General features: G+C 44.1%; 1 protein-coding gene across 1 annotated transcript in view; it reads left to right on the forward strand.

Moving 5' to 3' along the window:
• The first annotated feature begins 8951 nt into the window (after positions 1 to 8951).
• The window catches only part of FAM135B (family with sequence similarity 135 member B), a 163462-nt gene continuing 153450 nt past the window's right edge, over positions 8952 to 18963 (forward strand). The window contains exon 1 of the mRNA XM_081873988.1: positions 8952 to 8994. The gene's annotated coding sequence lies outside the window, so the exon portion shown is untranslated. The remainder of the gene's footprint in view (positions 8995 to 18963) is intronic.

Raw genomic sequence — 18963 nt, forward strand, 5'->3', positions numbered from 1 at the left:
CCCTAATGTTCTAGGACCAATCAGACTGCTGCATTCTGAATCCTATTGTTCTAGGACCAGACTGCTGCCTTTTGGATCCTATTCAACTCAGTACATAACACACCCCAACCTGTTGAACTGCAGTCATTGTTCCTTACTATGCGATGGGTATGTAGAACCAGGGTGGTGGGAAATTAGGGATGCAAATTGCTTTGCTTTGACTGCAAACTTCCATGGGTGGGAAGAACAATATAATTATACAGCGCCAACTGGTACTTTTGCATTGTCAACTCTAAAAGCAGTTAAAAACCACCAGGGAAAACAAACCCTTAAACAAACAGCCCCATCTGTCTGCTTAGCCAATTTATATGTATATTTCCTACTGCTTGGCAAATAAATAATAATTTAGAAAAGGCATCAGAGCATGTTTCCCTGCAGGACTATAAGTCAGAAGGCTAAAGAATGCTTTTAAGTGCCCACTGTAGTTACATAAAAGAATCAGCAATACAAAACACAAACACACCTCCCCCAGCTAGGCTGCTGGTTCAGACCAAAGGCCTGTCTTGAGCAGCCCACAGCAGCCAAACAATTTACTCTGTAAAGCTCAGAAGATCATAGAATCATAGAATCATAGTGAAATAGCCCTCTTCTCCTGTAGTTTCCAAGCACCGATGGGTGATTCCATCAGTTTCAGCTTGTCTCATTTTGTGTTTCGAGGTCCCCAGGTCCACCCCAATAACTCACACATCACACAGAATTTTTTGTTTAAGATTTTTGGCATAATTTTGGCCACAACTTTATTAAAATACAAATTTGTGAATGGTTGCGTAGGCATTGGTTGCGACTATCTGCCCCCACCATGGGGGACAGACTGACATTCCGCACGATGCGAAAGTCAGAATGGAGGAATACACTTGGAGGTTACGCGGAGCAGGGAACCTGCCCTCACCCCAAATGCAACCAGGAGCTCATTGCTATGGCCCGAGCCCCCTTGTCAGAGTGGACAAGCAATAGTTAGCTCCCAATTCCTTTAACAGAATCCCTTGCAGCAGCAGCATTAGAGGGGCAGGCGCAGCCAATCCATGCCCCTCAACCAACCAAACCATAAACCAATGCATCAGTTTCAGCTTGTCTCATTTTCTCATTTCCACTCCACCACCCGCCCCCAGGCTTAAGCTCATCTTTATTATTATTTTTTTAAAATAATTTTTATTGGGTTTTTACATTTTATAACAACAAACACACACACAAAGACAAAAACACACAAATACAATTACATACCCTAATTTTCTTTACCCACTTTCATTGACTTCCCCCCACCCCCTCCTCTTACATCCCAGTTCCAATAATTAATTCAGCAAGTTCTTACCTAACCTCTTAAACATATTCATATTGCTTTTAAAAATTTAATTCTTTTTGTTTATCTATATTCAACTTATCCAATTCTCTTATAATCATTAATTTCTTTTTTTTTTTAAGGTCGATCTAACTTCCCTTCCACAAATTTTCCCTTTATTATATTAATTATAGGTCACATTGACCAAATAAAACAAATTATAACATTTTATAGTTCTATTCTCTCTCCCCCCCCCTGCCCCGGTTTCTGTCCCTTCCCAAACAAATGTCCAAAAAACAAACAAAAAATAGTTCTTAGCCCGGATTCCTCACGTCCGAGGCGTCTGATTCTCTGTCAGTCCCTCTCTGCCAACTATATTGGTAGTCCTCTTTGTTGGTCCTAAGACCCCTTAAGCTCATCTTTAAAAAAGATGCACATGAATATGCACATGTTTTGAAATAAATTTCCCCTAACATAATGCATTTTTATATGTTATTTTTAGTAACTTGTGTTTTTTTGTACATGGCTGGAGAACTGCACTGCAAAATTAGGAGGAATGCAAACTTCTTTTTTAAATGTGTTTTTTTATTAAAGATTCCTCAGTTTACATTGTGTGCAATGTCTCTTTTTTCAAGTTACATTTTCTACAGGTCAGTTTCATTTGTTGAGACATTAGTGTTACATTAGGAAGAGGGGGAATGGTGAGTGGGGGTAGGGTTGGGTTGGGTGGCGAAGTTTCTATTTTACTTAAGTGTATTTGTGGGGATTTGTGTCAGCGTCGCTTGTGCAGGTTCTTGTTGCTATTCACTTGTGTTCCCTTGGTAGTGAGAGAAGTTGGGGTTGGCCTAGGGTGTGGATGCTTGTTTGTGATTGGCTGTGGTGAACTTTGTTTTCATGTGTGAGTGGGGTGGGTGTTTGTGAATCAGGATAGCCATATTGATTTGAATATTGTTGGTGGATTCTTGTCGTTTTGTTGGGCTGTGTATGTGATAAAGGGGATACCAGGGTGAAGGCATGGAGAAATGCAATCTTCAAAGGATGGCCATGCTTAGGTTCGTGTTTTAGAGAGTGTAGTTTAGGAAAGCTCACTTTTAAATGCAAACTGAACATTCTTTCGCATCCAAATTTCCAAGTGACCAGTTTTTAAAGGTAAAGGAACCCCTGACCATTAGGTCCAGTCGTGAACGACTCTGGGGTTGCGCGCTCATCTCACTCTATAGGTTGAGGGAGCCGGCATTTGTCTGCAGACCTGCATCCCAGAGACAGAGTTAGTGTCCTCCGCAGGTGGTGTTGTGGGTTAAACCACAGAGCCTAGGACTTGCCGATCAGAAGGTCAGCTGTTCGAATCCCCGCGACAGGGTGAGGTCCCGTTGTTCGGTCCCTGCTCCTGCCAAACTAGCAGTTCGAAAGCATGTCAAAGTACAAGTAGATAAATAGGTACCACTCCAGCGGGAAGGTAAATGGCGTATCCGTGCGCTGCTCTGGTTTGCCAGAAGCGGCTTAGTCATGCTGTCCACATGACCCGGAAGCTGTACGCCGGCTCCCTCAGCCAACAAAGTGAGATGAGCGCCGCAACCCCAGAGTCGGCCACAACTGGACCTAATGGTCAGGGGCCCCTTTACCTAACTCTGTCTCAGCAGGAAAAATGCATCCATCATAAGCAGCAGTTATTCCACCAATCCCTTTCTGGATTTAGCTCAGCAAAATTAAATCTGATTCCACTGAACCCTTGCTTTCCTGTCCAAACTATTTGTAGCTTCATGTACAAGTAGCACTGTGATATTCCATGCTAATCCAAAATCTTCCAGATTTTCAAAATTTCAGCAGAAAGCCTGTGTTGAAAAAAAGAAATAGTTTCATTGTAGCCTAATCATCCCAGTTATTTTTCCTGTGTAGGTATTAGATTCCAGTGTGCTTTTTGAATGGCACATTTTTTAAAAGTACGTTTCTATAGGCAAAGATTTGCGGAATGGGACAGAATTTTCCCAGCTGAATCCTTGGGAAAGCTATCAAGTTCTTATTTTCTGAGACCAGCTCAGCAACAACTGTCTATACCAAACTTCTTTTTTTCCACTATGGTCATCACAATGTTCTATGAAATCCAGCCAAACTACTTTCCTGCCGAGATAAATGGTTAGAAAAGTAATAAAGGAGTAAAGCTTTTGCACTTTGTGAATAATAATATCCCACAATTATGGGCTTTTTGGCAGATCTTCAGGTTCATATTTGGCCTGTTGAGACCTACAGTTCTTCCACTCTTATCCCCTTAATTAGTTTCCAGAATGAATTATCAGGAGAACCTGTGGACACTCCATCATAGGAGAATATAAGAAACTGTCTGCCATGACACCATATCAAATTAAGTGGGTTTTTGTTTTGTCCAAACAGCTCGTGCCTACTGTAACTGGCAGCAGCTAATCAGTCTCACGCAGAAACATTTCCCAGCTTATTTCATTATTTTTAATTGAAAAGCTCAGGTGCCAAACCTAGACGCTTCATACAGACAAAACACTGGTTGTCCACTGAGCCATGACTGTTTCAAACTAGGAGGAAAAACAAACAATTCAAGAGATACGTTACAGAGTTTTCTTAGGTGGCGGACCAGTTTTCACATGCATTTGCATTGTCATTACTGGAAGACTGTCTACAGCAATGAATTGCACGTGATAACTGTCATGGAGATGTTGGAAGCCCAGAGGTTGGAGGCTCAGAACAGTGTCAGGAGCTCAGCCTACACCCGAGTAGGACCCTGGCAGAGACACATGCCCAACCGGCATGTTCTCTCCTTCCTGGTCGTTCATTCAGGAGCTTCCAAAGCTTTCTTCTGCCCAAACTTCTCAGCGACCGATGCCAACAGACACCGGCACACTTAAGATCTGCAGAGTTCACACAACTTGCGTAACAGACCTCAGCAACTCAGCATTTTGGCTATCTACTTTCTTTACATATAAACACACACGGAGCACTGCAACATGGCTCCCTCTCTCTCTCTAGCATCAGACAACAAAGAGGAAAAAGAACAAAGGACAATAGTCCCACTTCATGGAACACAGTAACACAAAATCCTGTTTCCGTCACTTCCCACTCTGTGGAGTCAAAACATTACACCGTCATGTGATAGACAAAAATCCCATGACTGCAATCATGGAGCAGAAATTCTAACAATTTTCACATGCATTTGCATTGGCATTACTGGAAGACTGTCTGCAGCAATGAATTGCATGTGATACCTGTCATGGACTGGCTAGAGGCAGAGGAGTGGTGGATGGCACCAACTGGGAAACCCCCAAGGAATGAAGGCCCAGAACCTGGTGATTGGTGGTAGGGTGACAATCAGTGGTTAGAGAGAGAAGTGGGAAAAGATTGGGAGGAGGAGATGTTGGAAGCTGAAGAGGTAACAGGTTTTAGTGAGCAGGGGGAGTCTGTGACAGAGAGAAGTCCAGAACCGGAAGTGGAAGCTGAAGCAGGAGAGGATGGAGGCCAAGAGGCACAGATGAGTCAGGTTGGTGAAGAAGCCAGGGTTTCTCCCACCCCTACTGTGACCAGCTAGCTCCCCCACTCCTCCAGTCTCCCAGAACCAGAAAATAAGAGGAAGGAATGGAGACAGGCTTGCCGGCAGAGTCTCAGATTGCTTGTGAAGGACCCAGCACAGGAGGAGGCTTAGGCAGCTGTGGGAAGGTGGTGACTGATTCAGAAATGTAGAGAATGGATCTTAAAATTGGAGAAAGGAGATCTATCCATCCATAGACAACATATCTGGAACATTTGTATTGCACCGCAATGTGTTTGAGTGGAGCTGGTTCACACATTCAGCTGCCAATCAAGGGAACAATAATAAAGTGTAGATAAACTGAGTGACGTGCATGCATGCATTAAATGGCCCAGAGTCTGCATCCTCTAAAATCTGGAAGTACAACACGAGTGCAAGTGTGAAGAAGACTCAAGGGATGCTATTACTGATACCACTTCTGACGCCATGAAGGTGAAAACAGCACAGCAGTAGTCTTGCCTGTGGCACTGCATGGTTAGTTGCAAAGATAGATGTTAAAATGGTCCTCCGATTTTGCATGACCTTAGATTTAAGTGATGTGTTTTACTCAAAACAAAATAGAAGCATTTCCATAAGACAAAAAAAGTGGATGTGCTTTTTTTAAAGTCTTGAAGGCCATAGCTAAGTGGTAGAGTATCTGCTTTGCATAGAGAAGGTCTCAGATTCAATCTGAGACCAAGTATCTACATGTAGGCCAGGGACAGTCCTTTGTCTGAAGCCCTAGAGAGTCACTCCCAGCCAGTTCAAACAATACTGAGCTGGTTAACTGGTCTGATTCAGTATATCGGAAACCTTTTTATATGTTCAGTCGAATACAGAAGGTCTCAGATTCAGTCCCCAGAATCTCCAGGCACAGCTGAGAGAGACCCTTGTCTGAAACCCTGGAGACCTGCAGCCACTGAATGTAGACAACACTGAGATAGATGGACCAATGCTCTGATTCAGTGTATTGGAAGCTGCCTTGGAGTCATTCCTGTGCATCGGTATTTTTGCATGGCTTATTAAGGCAGCCCATGCTGGCAGAAGCAGAAAAGTCATGGGGAGAAAACAGTGGGGAGGTCATGTCTAATGTCAAAGGGGTGAGCTCAAGGTTTGTTGGCCTGATTGAAAGTGTGAGGCTGAAGCAGTGGGAAATCTGTCCTGACTGCTTTTCTTTTCCTTTAAGGTAACCACCGGGGGAGGATTTATTTTGACCGTGGTGGCAGATGAGATTTAGATGTAGGGTCCTACTTGATTAAATATGTGTGCATATGCTCTGGGGCTGAGCTATGACCTCCCCCCACCCAGCACTCAAATACTGGATGTCAGGGAACTGCCATTGGCTCAGAGGCGAGATAGAGGGGCAGGTGTGTAACAGGGAGCCTCCGAAAATCTTGCAAAGCAGTTCCTCTTCTGCGAGGAGGGAAGCCCCACCTCTAGTGAGGAAGAGGTGCAAGGACCAGAGGATGCTAGTAAGAGCCTTAACACCGCACCTGAGCAAGCCAGAGAGGAGGGAGGCACGGCCTTGCCATTGCCCATCATGCGCAGTAGTTTGAGGCAGAAAAGGCTGGGGGTGATGAAACTTTTCTGTTGGGGGAGGTACAAAAAAGACCACTCCCGGATTCTGCTAGCGATTGAGCCAGACATGAACATGTGATGCTCTTCACTTTAAATAGTTTGCACCAAAATAAAGCCTATAAAAGACAGGTCAGAATCCTGCCTGGTTACTCTCGAGCAACTACAACAGCATCTGACACTACCCACTCACCTGGGCCCCATAGCTCTTTAAGTGCTTTTAGTTAAACAATAAGGTTGAGTTCTAATTCTTCACTTCTTATGATTACCAGCTCCATGTCTCCACCTACTTCACCACGTCTCTGTTGCCACTACCACAGCCCTCCTTTTCTGGGGCTGAATGTCTGCAACAGGAAGTCTGCTGTACTCATCCTCCCTGCAAAATTTATAGCAGGGATGTGGAACATCTGCCCCTCCAGATGTTGATCGCCACAACTCCCATCATCCCTGAGCATTGGCCATGCTGGCTGACAATGCCTTGGTCAGGCTACACCTAGAATACTGTGGTCAGCTTTAGGCATCACAATCTAGGAAACATATTGACAAGCTGGAGTGTGTGCAGAGGAGGGCAACCAAGATAATAATAATAATAATAATAATAATAATAATAATAATAATAATAATAATAATAATATATTATTTATACCCCACCCATCTGGCTAGGTTTCCCCAGCCACTCTGGGCGGCTTCCAAACAAAATATTAAAATACAGTAATGCATCAGACATTAAAAGCTTCCCTAAACAGGGCTGCCTTCAGATGTCTTCTAAAAGTCTGCTAGTTGTTGTTCTCTTTGACATCTGGTGGGAGGGTGTTCTACAGGGCGGGCACCACTACCGAGAAGGCCCTTTGCCTGGTTCCCTGTGACTTGGCTTCTCACAGTGAGGGAACTGCCAGAAGGCCCTCAGTGCTGGACCTCAGTGTCCGGGTAGAATGATGGGGGTGGTGATGATGATGTAAGACCTAGAAACCAAGCCTTATGAGGAATGGTTGAAGGATTTAGGTATGTTTAGTGTGGAGAAGAGAAGACTGAGAGGTGTTATGACAGGAATCTTCAAATATGTAATGGGCTGTCACAGGGAAGATGGAACAAACTTGTTTTCTGCTGTTCCAGAGGACAGGACTTGAACCAATGGATTCAACAAGAAAGGAGATTCTAACGAAACACTAGGAAGACGCACATGACCGTTAGAGGTGTCTGAGAATGGAACAGACTCATTCCAAAGGTGGTAGGCGCTCCTTCACTGGATGCTTTTAAGCAGAGGTTGGATGGTCATCTGCCAGAGCTGCTTTAGTTGTGATTGTTCATTGCAGGGGGCTGGACCAGAAGACCTTAAGGCCTCTTCCAACTCTACAATGCTATGATTCTATGATGGGAGTTGGACTCCGAAGATCATCTGGAGGTCCACAGGTTCTCCATCCCTGACTGATAACATTTGAAGACAAACTTTTCTTCAGTTAAAAGCAGCCATGAGGTGGTGTTTAGGTCCCATGGTAGCATGAGAAACATTCTGAGCTCTTCACTGTGCTATGCTTAGGCTTAGATCTTGTGCATCATCCAACTGCTGTTAGCTAGGACTGATGGTGATGGGGGAAGAAACAAGCACTATATAGGTTACTGATGTTCTCTTCTCATGTGTTCTCTCCTCCTCCTTCTAATTATTCCATACATCCCTTTTCCTCCAAGGAGCTCAAAGTTCTCCTCCTGCTTTTTCCTTACAACAACCCTGTGAGGTGGGTTAGGGTGAGAGCCAAGAGCTTCATGGCTGAATAGGGATCTGAACCAGGGTTTCCCAGGTCCTAGACCAACACCTTACCACCATACTGGCTCTTCTCTTCACCATGGCTTTCTGTGGTTTTTTGCCTCAGCTGACCATGACCCATATAAAATACTCTGGAGAATGATCTCTGCTCTTGTCCTGGGCGTTCTTCTCTAGGGACAAGAATAGCTATAACTTGGGTTTGTTCCTTCAAGACCCTTCCCCCTAAGGCTCTTTCTGTTCCAAACTGTAATGTTCTTACTGCTGCCACTTTTTTTTACCCTTTTTGTTTCGTTTCCAGCATCTTGCTGAGATATAAGATCCTAACAGTAGCTCAGACACTGGCCAATAACGGCTACATGTCATCAAGTTGTGGATGAGTGTTTGTCAAAATGAAGAATATGCCTTCTCATTACCTTGCAGCTTGTGCTACAAGCCAGTCTTGGGTCCTGCCTGTGAAAGAACCAGGAGTTCTAGCAGCTGTTGCACTGTGTAGTGCTGCTGAGTTCCATCGCCATAGCAACAGCATCAGTACCATCTGCGGCATCCTCCTCCCCCTCTCCACTCATACTCCTCCTCCTCCGTAACATCATCAGTACCAGGAACAGCAGCAGCAGCCTGGGCAGAAGCCAGTGCCTGGTAGCACACTGACTGCAATTCAACCAGCTGGCTTGGGAGACCTGCTCAGGCACCAGGACCAGTGATGAGCTGCAGCAACCGCTACTCTGTCATTTTCTGGAAGATGGACAGATAGAAAAGAAGGGAGGGAAAGAGAGTTGAGGACAGTACACTGCAGAGGAGCCGGAGAAGACCTAGGTAAGGGACATTTCCCCCCAACTCCCTGTTTCTGCCAACTCTCTGCCCTTGATTGTCTCAATTGCATTTCCACGTCTTTCTGATTTACTAACCATTTTGAACGTATCCAAATTATCCCTCTTCCCACCCCCACCCCCACAAACCATTGCCTGCTTTAAAAAAGAGATTCCACTCCTCTTCTTCTTACCATCATCACTTTAATCTTAAAAACAGCAAATATATTCAGAGAGAGGAGGGGAGGGAGGGAGGGGGGGAGAGAGACTGGATTTGATTGTTGTTGATGGGGGAACATAATCAAGAGACGCAATGTGTTGGATCCAAAGGGGGAAAAGGTTCTTGCTGAGCGCTTCAGAATAAAAAGTGGACAGCAGCTTGGCTGGCATAGCAATTGTTCATTCTTTTTCGGAAAAAAAGAAAGAAAACCCATACAGGTCTGTGTCCAATCTGTTTATTAAATTGCTCTGAAAAATATTCTGTTGAGATTTTTTAAGACAGCGAGGTGTGTTTGTGTGTGTGTGTGTGTGTGTGATTAGTAAAGTCTTTCTCAAAAGCTTGAATTATATAGTGAAAAAAGTAGTGTGTGTGTGTGTGTGTGAGAGAGAGAGAGAGAGAGAGAGAGAGAAATTAGGGATGATGAGTTCATAATCTCCCTGTTATTTACCGTTTGGGTTTGTACTGTTTGATATGGAACACATTCTGTACACTGGGTCAGAATATTGGATACTCTGGGCACAACAGGCATATTAAAAGCATTTTCCCAATGTCTGGTGTCCAGGTATTTTCCAGCCTTCCTACCTGGGGTTCTTTGACAAGAGATAACAAGGACTGAACTTGCGATGTTCTGCATGCAAATCATGCACTCTGCCACTAAGCACTGGGCACACCAATTCTGATGTGATGGGCGGAGAGTCCTGCACTGAGCAATGTTTTTGGCTAAGGCACTGAATCTTCTTAGATGCTTCTTAGGGACCTTTTGACTCCTTCTTTGAACCCTACAATTCTAAGGTTGTAGTCCTGTACGCATTGACCTGGAAGTGAGTCCCACTCAACACTGTGGGACTTATTTCTGAGTAGACGTGCATAGGATCGTGTTCCAGAAATACCGTGTCTTGCTATGAAGACTCATGGTGATGTTGTTATCCGGTGCAAATGGCAGTTACTCCTCTGTAAGCAAACATTAGATTGTCTCAATGTTGTGGATGTCCTTAAGCCATCCATAGGAGATTGTGTCATATCAATAAATTTACTGTGTGCATCTTTTCCCACCTTGAAACTGTTTTGTGCCTCTGTTGCTATGACTCACCAACCAGTTGAGCTACAGTTCCTGTGTTTACTTTGATTTGCTTCCTGGGTTGAAATCAGCTTCGTTGCATGACTGAGAATGTTATTCAGTTACAGCAATCATTCCAACAGCAGTTTTCATTTGACAGTGTGCTTGATCATTTGTGTTTCGCCTGTCTTGAACAAACCTCTGAGTTAAGTCACCATGAATCCTCATTTGCACATGGGGAAGCAAGGCTACGTAACTGTGATTTACTCAAGGCCATTGAAGAAATTTGGATTGGATTCCTATATCCAGAGACGCATACTAAAGACCACAATGCAGATTTTTTTATTTGATTTGATTGCCCCTTCAACTCGCCATCAGTTGCTTTTAACAGTTGTTATTAATTTCACTGGTAATTCTATTGCTTTATTCATTGTGCGAACTGCTTGAAGGTTGTTGCGGTGCTTTTATAACCAAGCAATATATACAGTAATCTGTATGAAATAAAATAGATAATAATATTTAACCAAAATCAAGTTCTGAGGCAAAATTGATAGAGCAAACCATCACTCAGCAGGCAAAAAGAATTCTAGCAAGATTAGCAAAAAGGAAAATACTCACACAGTGACGTTTTGTACTTCTGTTGACTCCTTCCTCTCCTCTCCAGAAACCTGAATTTGAAGTGAATTCTAATGGGTCTGCTCAGGCCAAAAAACTATTGGAATCTGGAGAAAAGCTAGAGAACAGAGAGATGTGTGTATTTTTGAGCAAAACACTGCAATGTTCTATTGAGCATCCCAGGTGAAAGATGGGGTTGCCTGGTTGATGTTCCTTAGCACTGGTGAACATCTTTAGTGTAGGTTTTGCAATTGATGTGGGTGGTGCTGTGGTCTAAACCACTGAGCCTCTTGGACTTGCCAATCAGAAGGTTGGCAGTTTGAATCTGCACAACGAGTTGAGCTCCAGTTGTTCTGTCCTTGATCCTGCCAACCTAGCAGTTCGAAAGCACACCAGTGCACGTAGATAAATAGGTACTGCTGTGGCGGGTAGGTAAGCTGCATTTCCGTGCGCTCTGGTTTCCATCACAGTGTTCTGTTGTGCCAGAAGCGGTTTAGTCATGCAGGCCACATGATCCGGAAAGTTGTCTGTGGACAAACACCAGCTCCCTTGGCCTGAAAGCAAGATGAGTGCTGCAACCACACAGTCGCCTTTGACTGGACTTAACCATCCAGGGGGACTCCATTACCTTTTTTTCCCTTGAGTGCACTGAAAATGTGAACATGGCATCTGTTCCTCTCATGTTAGAGATGAATGCACCTACCTTTTCTGCTCCCTTGTTGTAGGGAGCTATAGGAGCATAGGAAGCTGTCTTGCACTGAGTGAGACTATTGGTCCATCTACCCCAGTATTGTCTACACTGACTGGTATGAGCTTTCTGGGATTTCAGACCAGGATCTATCCCAGCCTTACCTAGAGATGCTGGGATTGAACCTTGGACCTTCTGCATGCAAAGCAAATGTTCCAGCACTGAGCTATGGCTCTTTCTCCAATGCTTTGAGAGGTAGCATGACCAGAGATACCTGCTGAAATTCCCTCTTTAGAATTATTAGAGGTGCACAGGTCCAGTCCTCACTTACACCTGGCCATTGCAGATCGTCTTTGAATTCATTTTAAAATTTATTGTTTAAAAAACCCCTTAAATCACTTTAAATAGTAACATTTCAATACTGATATATTTTCTGCTGCTGTTGCTGCTAATCTTAGTAATTTGACTTAGTTTGTAAAAGGTTCATTAACTAAATGTAGATATTTTTGTGTAGCTGGTCATTTATGCGAGGAATGCTTTTCATACATTATAATATTGCAATGTCTGTTAGCATGCTAATACTTGATAACTGCTATATTGTGTGTTCAGTAAATTTAGGATTGTTTCTGGTGGACGCACATATTTATGATTTGTTTACTGTTCTTGTGAGCTGCTTTAACTATGATTTGGGAAAGTAATGTATTTGTTTTCTCTGGCTTATAGAAACAACAAATGCAAAACCTGAGTTACTACTGCAGTCTTTATCTTTTTTTACTTTGGGATTTTCCAATATTTTGGTATGTTGGCCCTTTATATATACTATACATAGTTGCATATGTGCCTGAAGTCCAACATTAAGAGCACAATTCAGTAAAAGGCAGTTTTGAGTATTTCTCATTAAAAGCAATGGAGTGGGAATCACGAGTCAACCTGAATTTGTTGGACTTATTTATTTGGAAATTGCCCCTCAGGGGCAGAGTTGTGGCTTAGTGGTTAGAGCACACACTTTTTTTGTAAAAGCTCCTGGGTTTGATCCCATGTGTCTCTGGAGAAGGCCAGGAGAGCCTGAAATCTTGGAGATCCACTGGCCGACAATATTGATAGTATTGAGGACCAATGGTTTGACTTGGTACAAGGCAGCTTATTAAAAGGTAAAGGGACCCCTGACCATTAGGTCCAGTCGTGGCTGACTCTGGGGTTGCAGCACTCATCTCGCTTTATTGGCTGAGGAAGCTGGCGTACAGCTTCTGGATCATGTGGCCAGCATGACTAAGCCGCTTCTGGTGAACCAGAGCAGCGCACGGAAACACCGTTTACCTTCCCGCTGGAGCAGTTCCTATTTATTTACTTGCACTTTGACGTGCTTTCAAACTGCTAGGTTGGCAGGAGCAGGGACCGAGCAACAGGAGCTCACCCCGTTGCCGGGATTCAAACCGCCAACCTTCTGATCAGCAAGTCCTAGGCCCTGTGGTTTAACCCACAGCGCCACCCGCGTCCCAGGCAGCTTATTATGTTCCTATAAATATGTTTTCTTGCACATGGCCTGCTAAAATGAAATGAATGACATATGTACAAGGCTGCAACAGTGCCCATGTTCAAGTAACCATTCATTATAACTGGGGATGTTCAGGAGAACAGCAGATTGTGAACAGTCACAGCAGACGGTGTCCTTTAAGAATAACTTTAAAGTTTCACATTTAAATGTTAAGCTTCCCGCTTAATCTTCATTTTAACATTATTGATACTGCTGAATGCCAGTTGTCGAGTAGCAGAGATACTCATAAAGTCCTTCTGAGCCAGGCATGGATATGAACTTAGAGGGTTTATAAAAGCCAGGCCTAGAGGAGAGGCAAGCTTCTCAAAGCCGCCTCCAAATTCTCTGTCTCAGAGGAAAATCTAAGCTGAAGAAGAATTCATGGTTTCTCCCTGCCTGCCCTTCTCTCTCTCTCTCTCTCTCTCTCTCTCTCTCTCTCTCTCTCTCTCTCTGTGTGTGTGTGTGTGTGTGTGCTCGTGGTGGAACATCAGTGCAAATTTCATCAAGACTTACAGTGGGTGATAGAGTTAATTACCAGTATTTGGCTATTTAATTTAATTTAATTATTTTATTACTATCATATCTTCTGGATGCTGAAGCTTTTAAATTATCTTCTGGCTACTTGCTGAGTTAGATGTATCTTGGTCCAGTCTAGCAAAATGGTTGTATGTTCATATTTGTCCATCAAGGCTGCCTTCACTATGACACATTACATATTACATTCACTATGACACATTACATATTACATTACAATGAACTTAAGAAAATCCCTGCTTCATCTACTTCACCAACCAGATGTTTATGAGAAATCCACAAGCAGGGCGTTTAGGCGATAAGGTTCCAGACAACCTGTTTGTTGGCAGAAAGCATTTAGAGAGGGCCCTGGGAAGCTTTCAAGCAGGTCTGAAGGTCCTCACCCCTGTATTTCATGGCCAGCAGTTAGAATCCCCGTGACGGGGTGAGTTCCCGTTGCTCGGTCCCTGCTCCCACCAACCTAGCAGTTCGAAAGCACATCAAAGTGCAAGTAGATAAATAGGTACCGCTCCGGCGGGAAGGTAAACGGTGTTTCTGTGCGCTGCTCTGGTTCGCCAGAAGCAGCTTAGTCATGCTGGCCACTTGACCCGGAAGCTGTACACCGGCTCCCTCGAGATTAGCGCCGCAACTCCAGAGTGCGCCACGACTGGGCCTAATGGTCAGGGGTCCTTTTACCTTTCCCTTAACCCGCCCAGGGACCTTGGGGTAAAGTAGGGTAATCAACAACAGCAACAACAATGGAACAGCAGAATGGCTATCCTATTTCCCAAAACTTTGAGGCAGTTTTCCCCATTCCCTCCTGTATTAGGGTCATAGGAGATACTGCATTATTGCCCCTTTGGAAACAACTTGGAGTGGCTGCAATGAGCTTGTGCAATCCACTTTCAGCCTGTGGTAGGTTACTTCCCCCCCAACTTGAAGACCGAAAGACATTTATTTTTATTATTGTTTTGGTAAGCCTCCCTCCTCTTTCCCCAATGAAATATATCCAAAGCGATGGAGAAATGCCACAAGAATGGCTCATTCCTGACCATGATAAATCAAAGGCAGTATTTTTTTTAATCCACTTTCTTTCTGCACATTGCCAAGAGAGCCGTACCACATAATAAAGAGGGTGCACGTGGCTGTGCGATGATGGATAGAGGCCTGCGAGCATTTCATCAGCCTAAACTAACAATGAAAGGCCACCAGCGGCCTACAGATTACTTCGGGCTCCCTAAATAATATTCCAAATCATCACTTTGCTGTTGACTAAAAGCATGCAGCACCACCGCAGAGATAGAGTCTCTTGATTACGATGGGGCTGCGAAAACTCCCTTTAAAATGATGTCAAACCCCCAGGGATATATAAATCTTTATGTCTAGAGTGTTTGCGTGCTTATATATTTATAGCCAGACCAGGTTCATGCCATCAGTGAAATATGCCATTTTAAAGCAGGTTGTTGATGTTGTGCTTTTGCATCTCTGTATAAATAGAACTGGCAAGGCTATGCTGCACTCAAGGAACAAAACCAGCTAGCTTGGGTTCTTCGTTATTAGACTACGGCTGATTCCTCCATTAGTTTTACCACCTTTTCTCCATCTGCCACTTATCAGACAGCTTGTTGTCTGAGCAAATATTGTAATTTTATGTATTTAATGTATTAGTCTCATTTCATGCTTGACAGTCGCTACTATAGCTGTGTTTCTGATGTCGCTGAAGTTGCCCTCCTATGCCACTGTTAGGGAACAAAGTAATTTTATAGTTGGAGTCTCCATTTAATTAGCAGCTTTTTTGAGGAGCTGATGCCACAGTCCTATTTACGCTGTGTTGGCAAACGGCAGAAATGAGCAATCCTTAGCCCCAAATGATGTATCCGTTATTGGGTTGTGCCGTTTTCTGACCATATAGACAGGGAGACATAATCGAAAGCTCTCCATTCACGGACAAAAGTAGGACATGAAGGAGAAAGATAGGAGAAAGATGCTCCTGCCATGCTTATGTTATGTGAACATTATGTATCTCCTTTTTTAAAAAAAGTGTGGTGGAGACACAGACCTTCGAACCCATAATTCTCAGCCCCCTACAAACTTTCAAGGGTTGCATAGTCCTACATGTGACCCTGTTGATCAAGCAGTATGGCTCTAAATGTGTAGGATTAGACCTGGGGTCAGCAAACATTTTCAGCAGGGAACCGGTTCACTGTACCTCAGACCTTGTGGGGGGCTGGACTATTTTTTTGGGGGGGGGGATGAATTCCTATGCCCCACAATTAACCCAGAGATGCATTTTAAATAAAAGTACACATTCTACTCAGGTAAAAACATGCTGATTCCTGGACCGTCCGTGGGCCAGATTGAGAAGGCAATTTGGGCCGGATCCGGCCCCCGGGCCTTAGTTTGCCTACCCATGGATTAGACCATGTGCCAATTGCATCACTGGAGACATAAATGATGAGCCATGTTGTGCCACAGAACATAATAAGTGTTTTGCAGCTGGATCTGGTCAAATGCCCATCTTGTCCAACATCCTGGTTTCGCAAGGGCCAGCCAGATACCTTTATCCACAGTCAGGACCTTAGCAGAACATCAGTCTCCTCACCTGCAATTCTCAACAGCTCATATTCAGAGGAGACACCGTTGATGGAATCTTTTGAGGAGTTGGAGATGTGGAAGGATGTGTGGATCTAGAATTGGCCTCCACAGTCACCTATGGGCTCATTGTTAAAACCGTGTTTATGGAAGACAATCTTACTCGGCTACGAGTTATCGCCAAAGAAGAAGATTCAGAGGCACACCGACTCCAGCACTTGAGGTTCAGCATAGTCATCATGGCATGTAGCCATTGATTTTGTCTATTCTTCTTTTAAAGCCACCCAGTTCAGTGGCCATCACTAGAGAAATCCATAGTTTAACAATGTGTTGAGTGAAGAAGTATCTCCTTTTATCTCTCCTGAATTTCCCACTATTAAGCTCTAGGATAATGAAAGAGGGATGAAAGCTCCCTCTTCACTTTTCCACACCATGGATGAAGCAAAGGACAAGAGGACGCTTTCTGCATGTCATGCACAGAAGTGGATCAGGCATTCAGCCGGATCTCACTTCAACCTGGGAGCTTTTGTATGAGCTGCTTAGCCGAGACTCATTTTCTTTGCCCTGTGTGGCTTGGCTTATAAGGGCAAGGGTAACCACTGGGGTTCCTTCCAGATGTTATAGGCTACAACCAAATCATCACAGACAATTGGCCATGCTGGCTGGGTATGATGGGAACTGGGGTATGGGATGGAGGAGAAATTTGGTTTGCCTCCATCACTTGCTCTTCCTGAAACAATGCACAGCTAGCCTTCCAAATCCACACTTCTCTGAATTTTGCAATGCAGTTCTCCAAGCTGCCCCCAACCCCTGCACATAAAAATGCATTTATTAGAGGGAAAGTAAATTAGAAATGCACATTTTGTGAGAATAAAACACATGATAAAATGCTTGCAGAAATGTTTGCGTGAGAATAAATGCACACTAAAATGGCAAATTTCCGTGAGGATTTTCAAAGTAATGCAGAAATGTGGCAGACTGACCTTAAGACTTATGAGAGAAACCAAAATAAACAGATCTGCCCATCCCTAATTGGAGACTGCAATAATTAGAGGGATTCATTATGGCTACCCCTGGTTAAGATTGATGGTGTATCATACTGAAGCTCATTTAGCCACCAATGAACCTCTTGCTTAATCATTGCAACACACATTGCTTGCATGAACCAGTAGTTCAGTTTCAAGACAGTGGCAGTTATTTCTCGGTAAGTAGTATTGTTTTAGCCCCTAAAAAAAGAATCGGATCCAGGTTTATAAAATTATTTGTTTCATTTGTTTATAATGCAACAGGGCCTTGAATGAGTTGGGAACATGCAGCCATGGATCACTACGAGTTGGGTTGGGTTGGGTTGGCCCAGAGTGGTCCGCAGCTGTCAGGAGGCAGGACATAATGCTGGAAGGAGAGACAGGCAGGATGCAAAGAAGACCAAGATCTACCTGACTGGCGATTGTGTCTACCTGGAACCAGGTAGGCCCAGTGCCTTCTTCCTGCCTGATGTCTATAGGACCAACAACTGTTGAGCGGAAGCATCGGACCTGTGGGTTGCAGGTGCTACTTCGCAAGAAGCTTTCCTGCTTCTGAAGCAACAATACACAGGATTGAATCCTCCTACTAAAACAGCTGCCGATCCTGCGTGGGGCTGGTCACTACTTATCTTACCATGCACGGTGCTGGCGGCTAATCCCTACATATAAAGTAAGTTGCTGGGAAGGACTAGCAGTGGCACTGCAAAGCAGGAGAATGTGATACTGTGGGGTGCCATTTACCTCCTGATCTTCTCAACAGGTTTTTTAATGGTTTTGTTGTTGTTTAGTCATTTAGTCGTGTCCGACTCTTCGTGACCCCATGGACCAGAGCACACCAGGCACTCCTGTCTTCCACTGCCTCCCACAGTTTGGTCAAACTCATGCTGGTAGCTTCGAGGACACTGTCCAACCATCTTGTCCTCTGTCGTCCCCTTCTCCTTGTGCCCTCCATCTTTCCCAACATTAGAGTCTTTTCCAGGGAGTCTTCTCTTCTCATGAGGTGGCCAAAGTATTAGAACCTCAGCTTCAGGATCTGTCCTTCCAGTGAGCACTCAGGGCTGATTTCCTTCAGAAGGGAGAGGTTTGATCTTCTTGCAGTCCATGGGACTCTCAACCCTTAGTAATAATAAAAAGGCCCTCTCTCTGAATTGTTTCAGAGACACATCCAGAACGAGGTGGTTGTGTTCCTTCCACCCAGGGTGGCATAGGGTAAATTGCCCTGCACAGCCCTAAAATATGCTACTTCCAGGATCAGAGGTACAATACCACATAGTATCATTATGTGGGTGGACCAGGAGGGACAAAGCTATTGCTTATGGGTTTCTGGGGAGGCATAAGTTTCTTCATTGCACTAGGCAAGCTGCCTGGCTGGGTGGGCTGTTTAGTTTGACTCAGCAGAGCTCCTCTTGCATTCTTATGAACCAATTACTACATGATTAGCCACTTGGTAGTTACTTTGCCCTGGGCACCTATCCCATCTTATTTCATCCATGGCTGATCAAAAGGCTGTGCATTGTTTATTTTTTTCTTGCCGTCTGTAATGCTCAAGAGCAAACAATTGGCAATAAGTTACCAGGGAGGACCCATCTGAAATGCTGGGCTGTCTCCCGATCCAAGCAGCAGAAAAGCAGGCAGAGCTTGAACAGTGTGTAGCATAACTATTAACCAGCAGTCATTCATTGGTATGTAAATAAGGACTACCTGCAATTACATTAAAGGCCTGAATGGAAAT

Source organism: Podarcis erhardii, assembly GCF_964252035.2.
Source record: "Podarcis erhardii genome assembly, chromosome: 8".
NCBI classification, from domain to species: domain Eukaryota; kingdom Metazoa; phylum Chordata; class Lepidosauria; order Squamata; family Lacertidae; genus Podarcis; species Podarcis erhardii.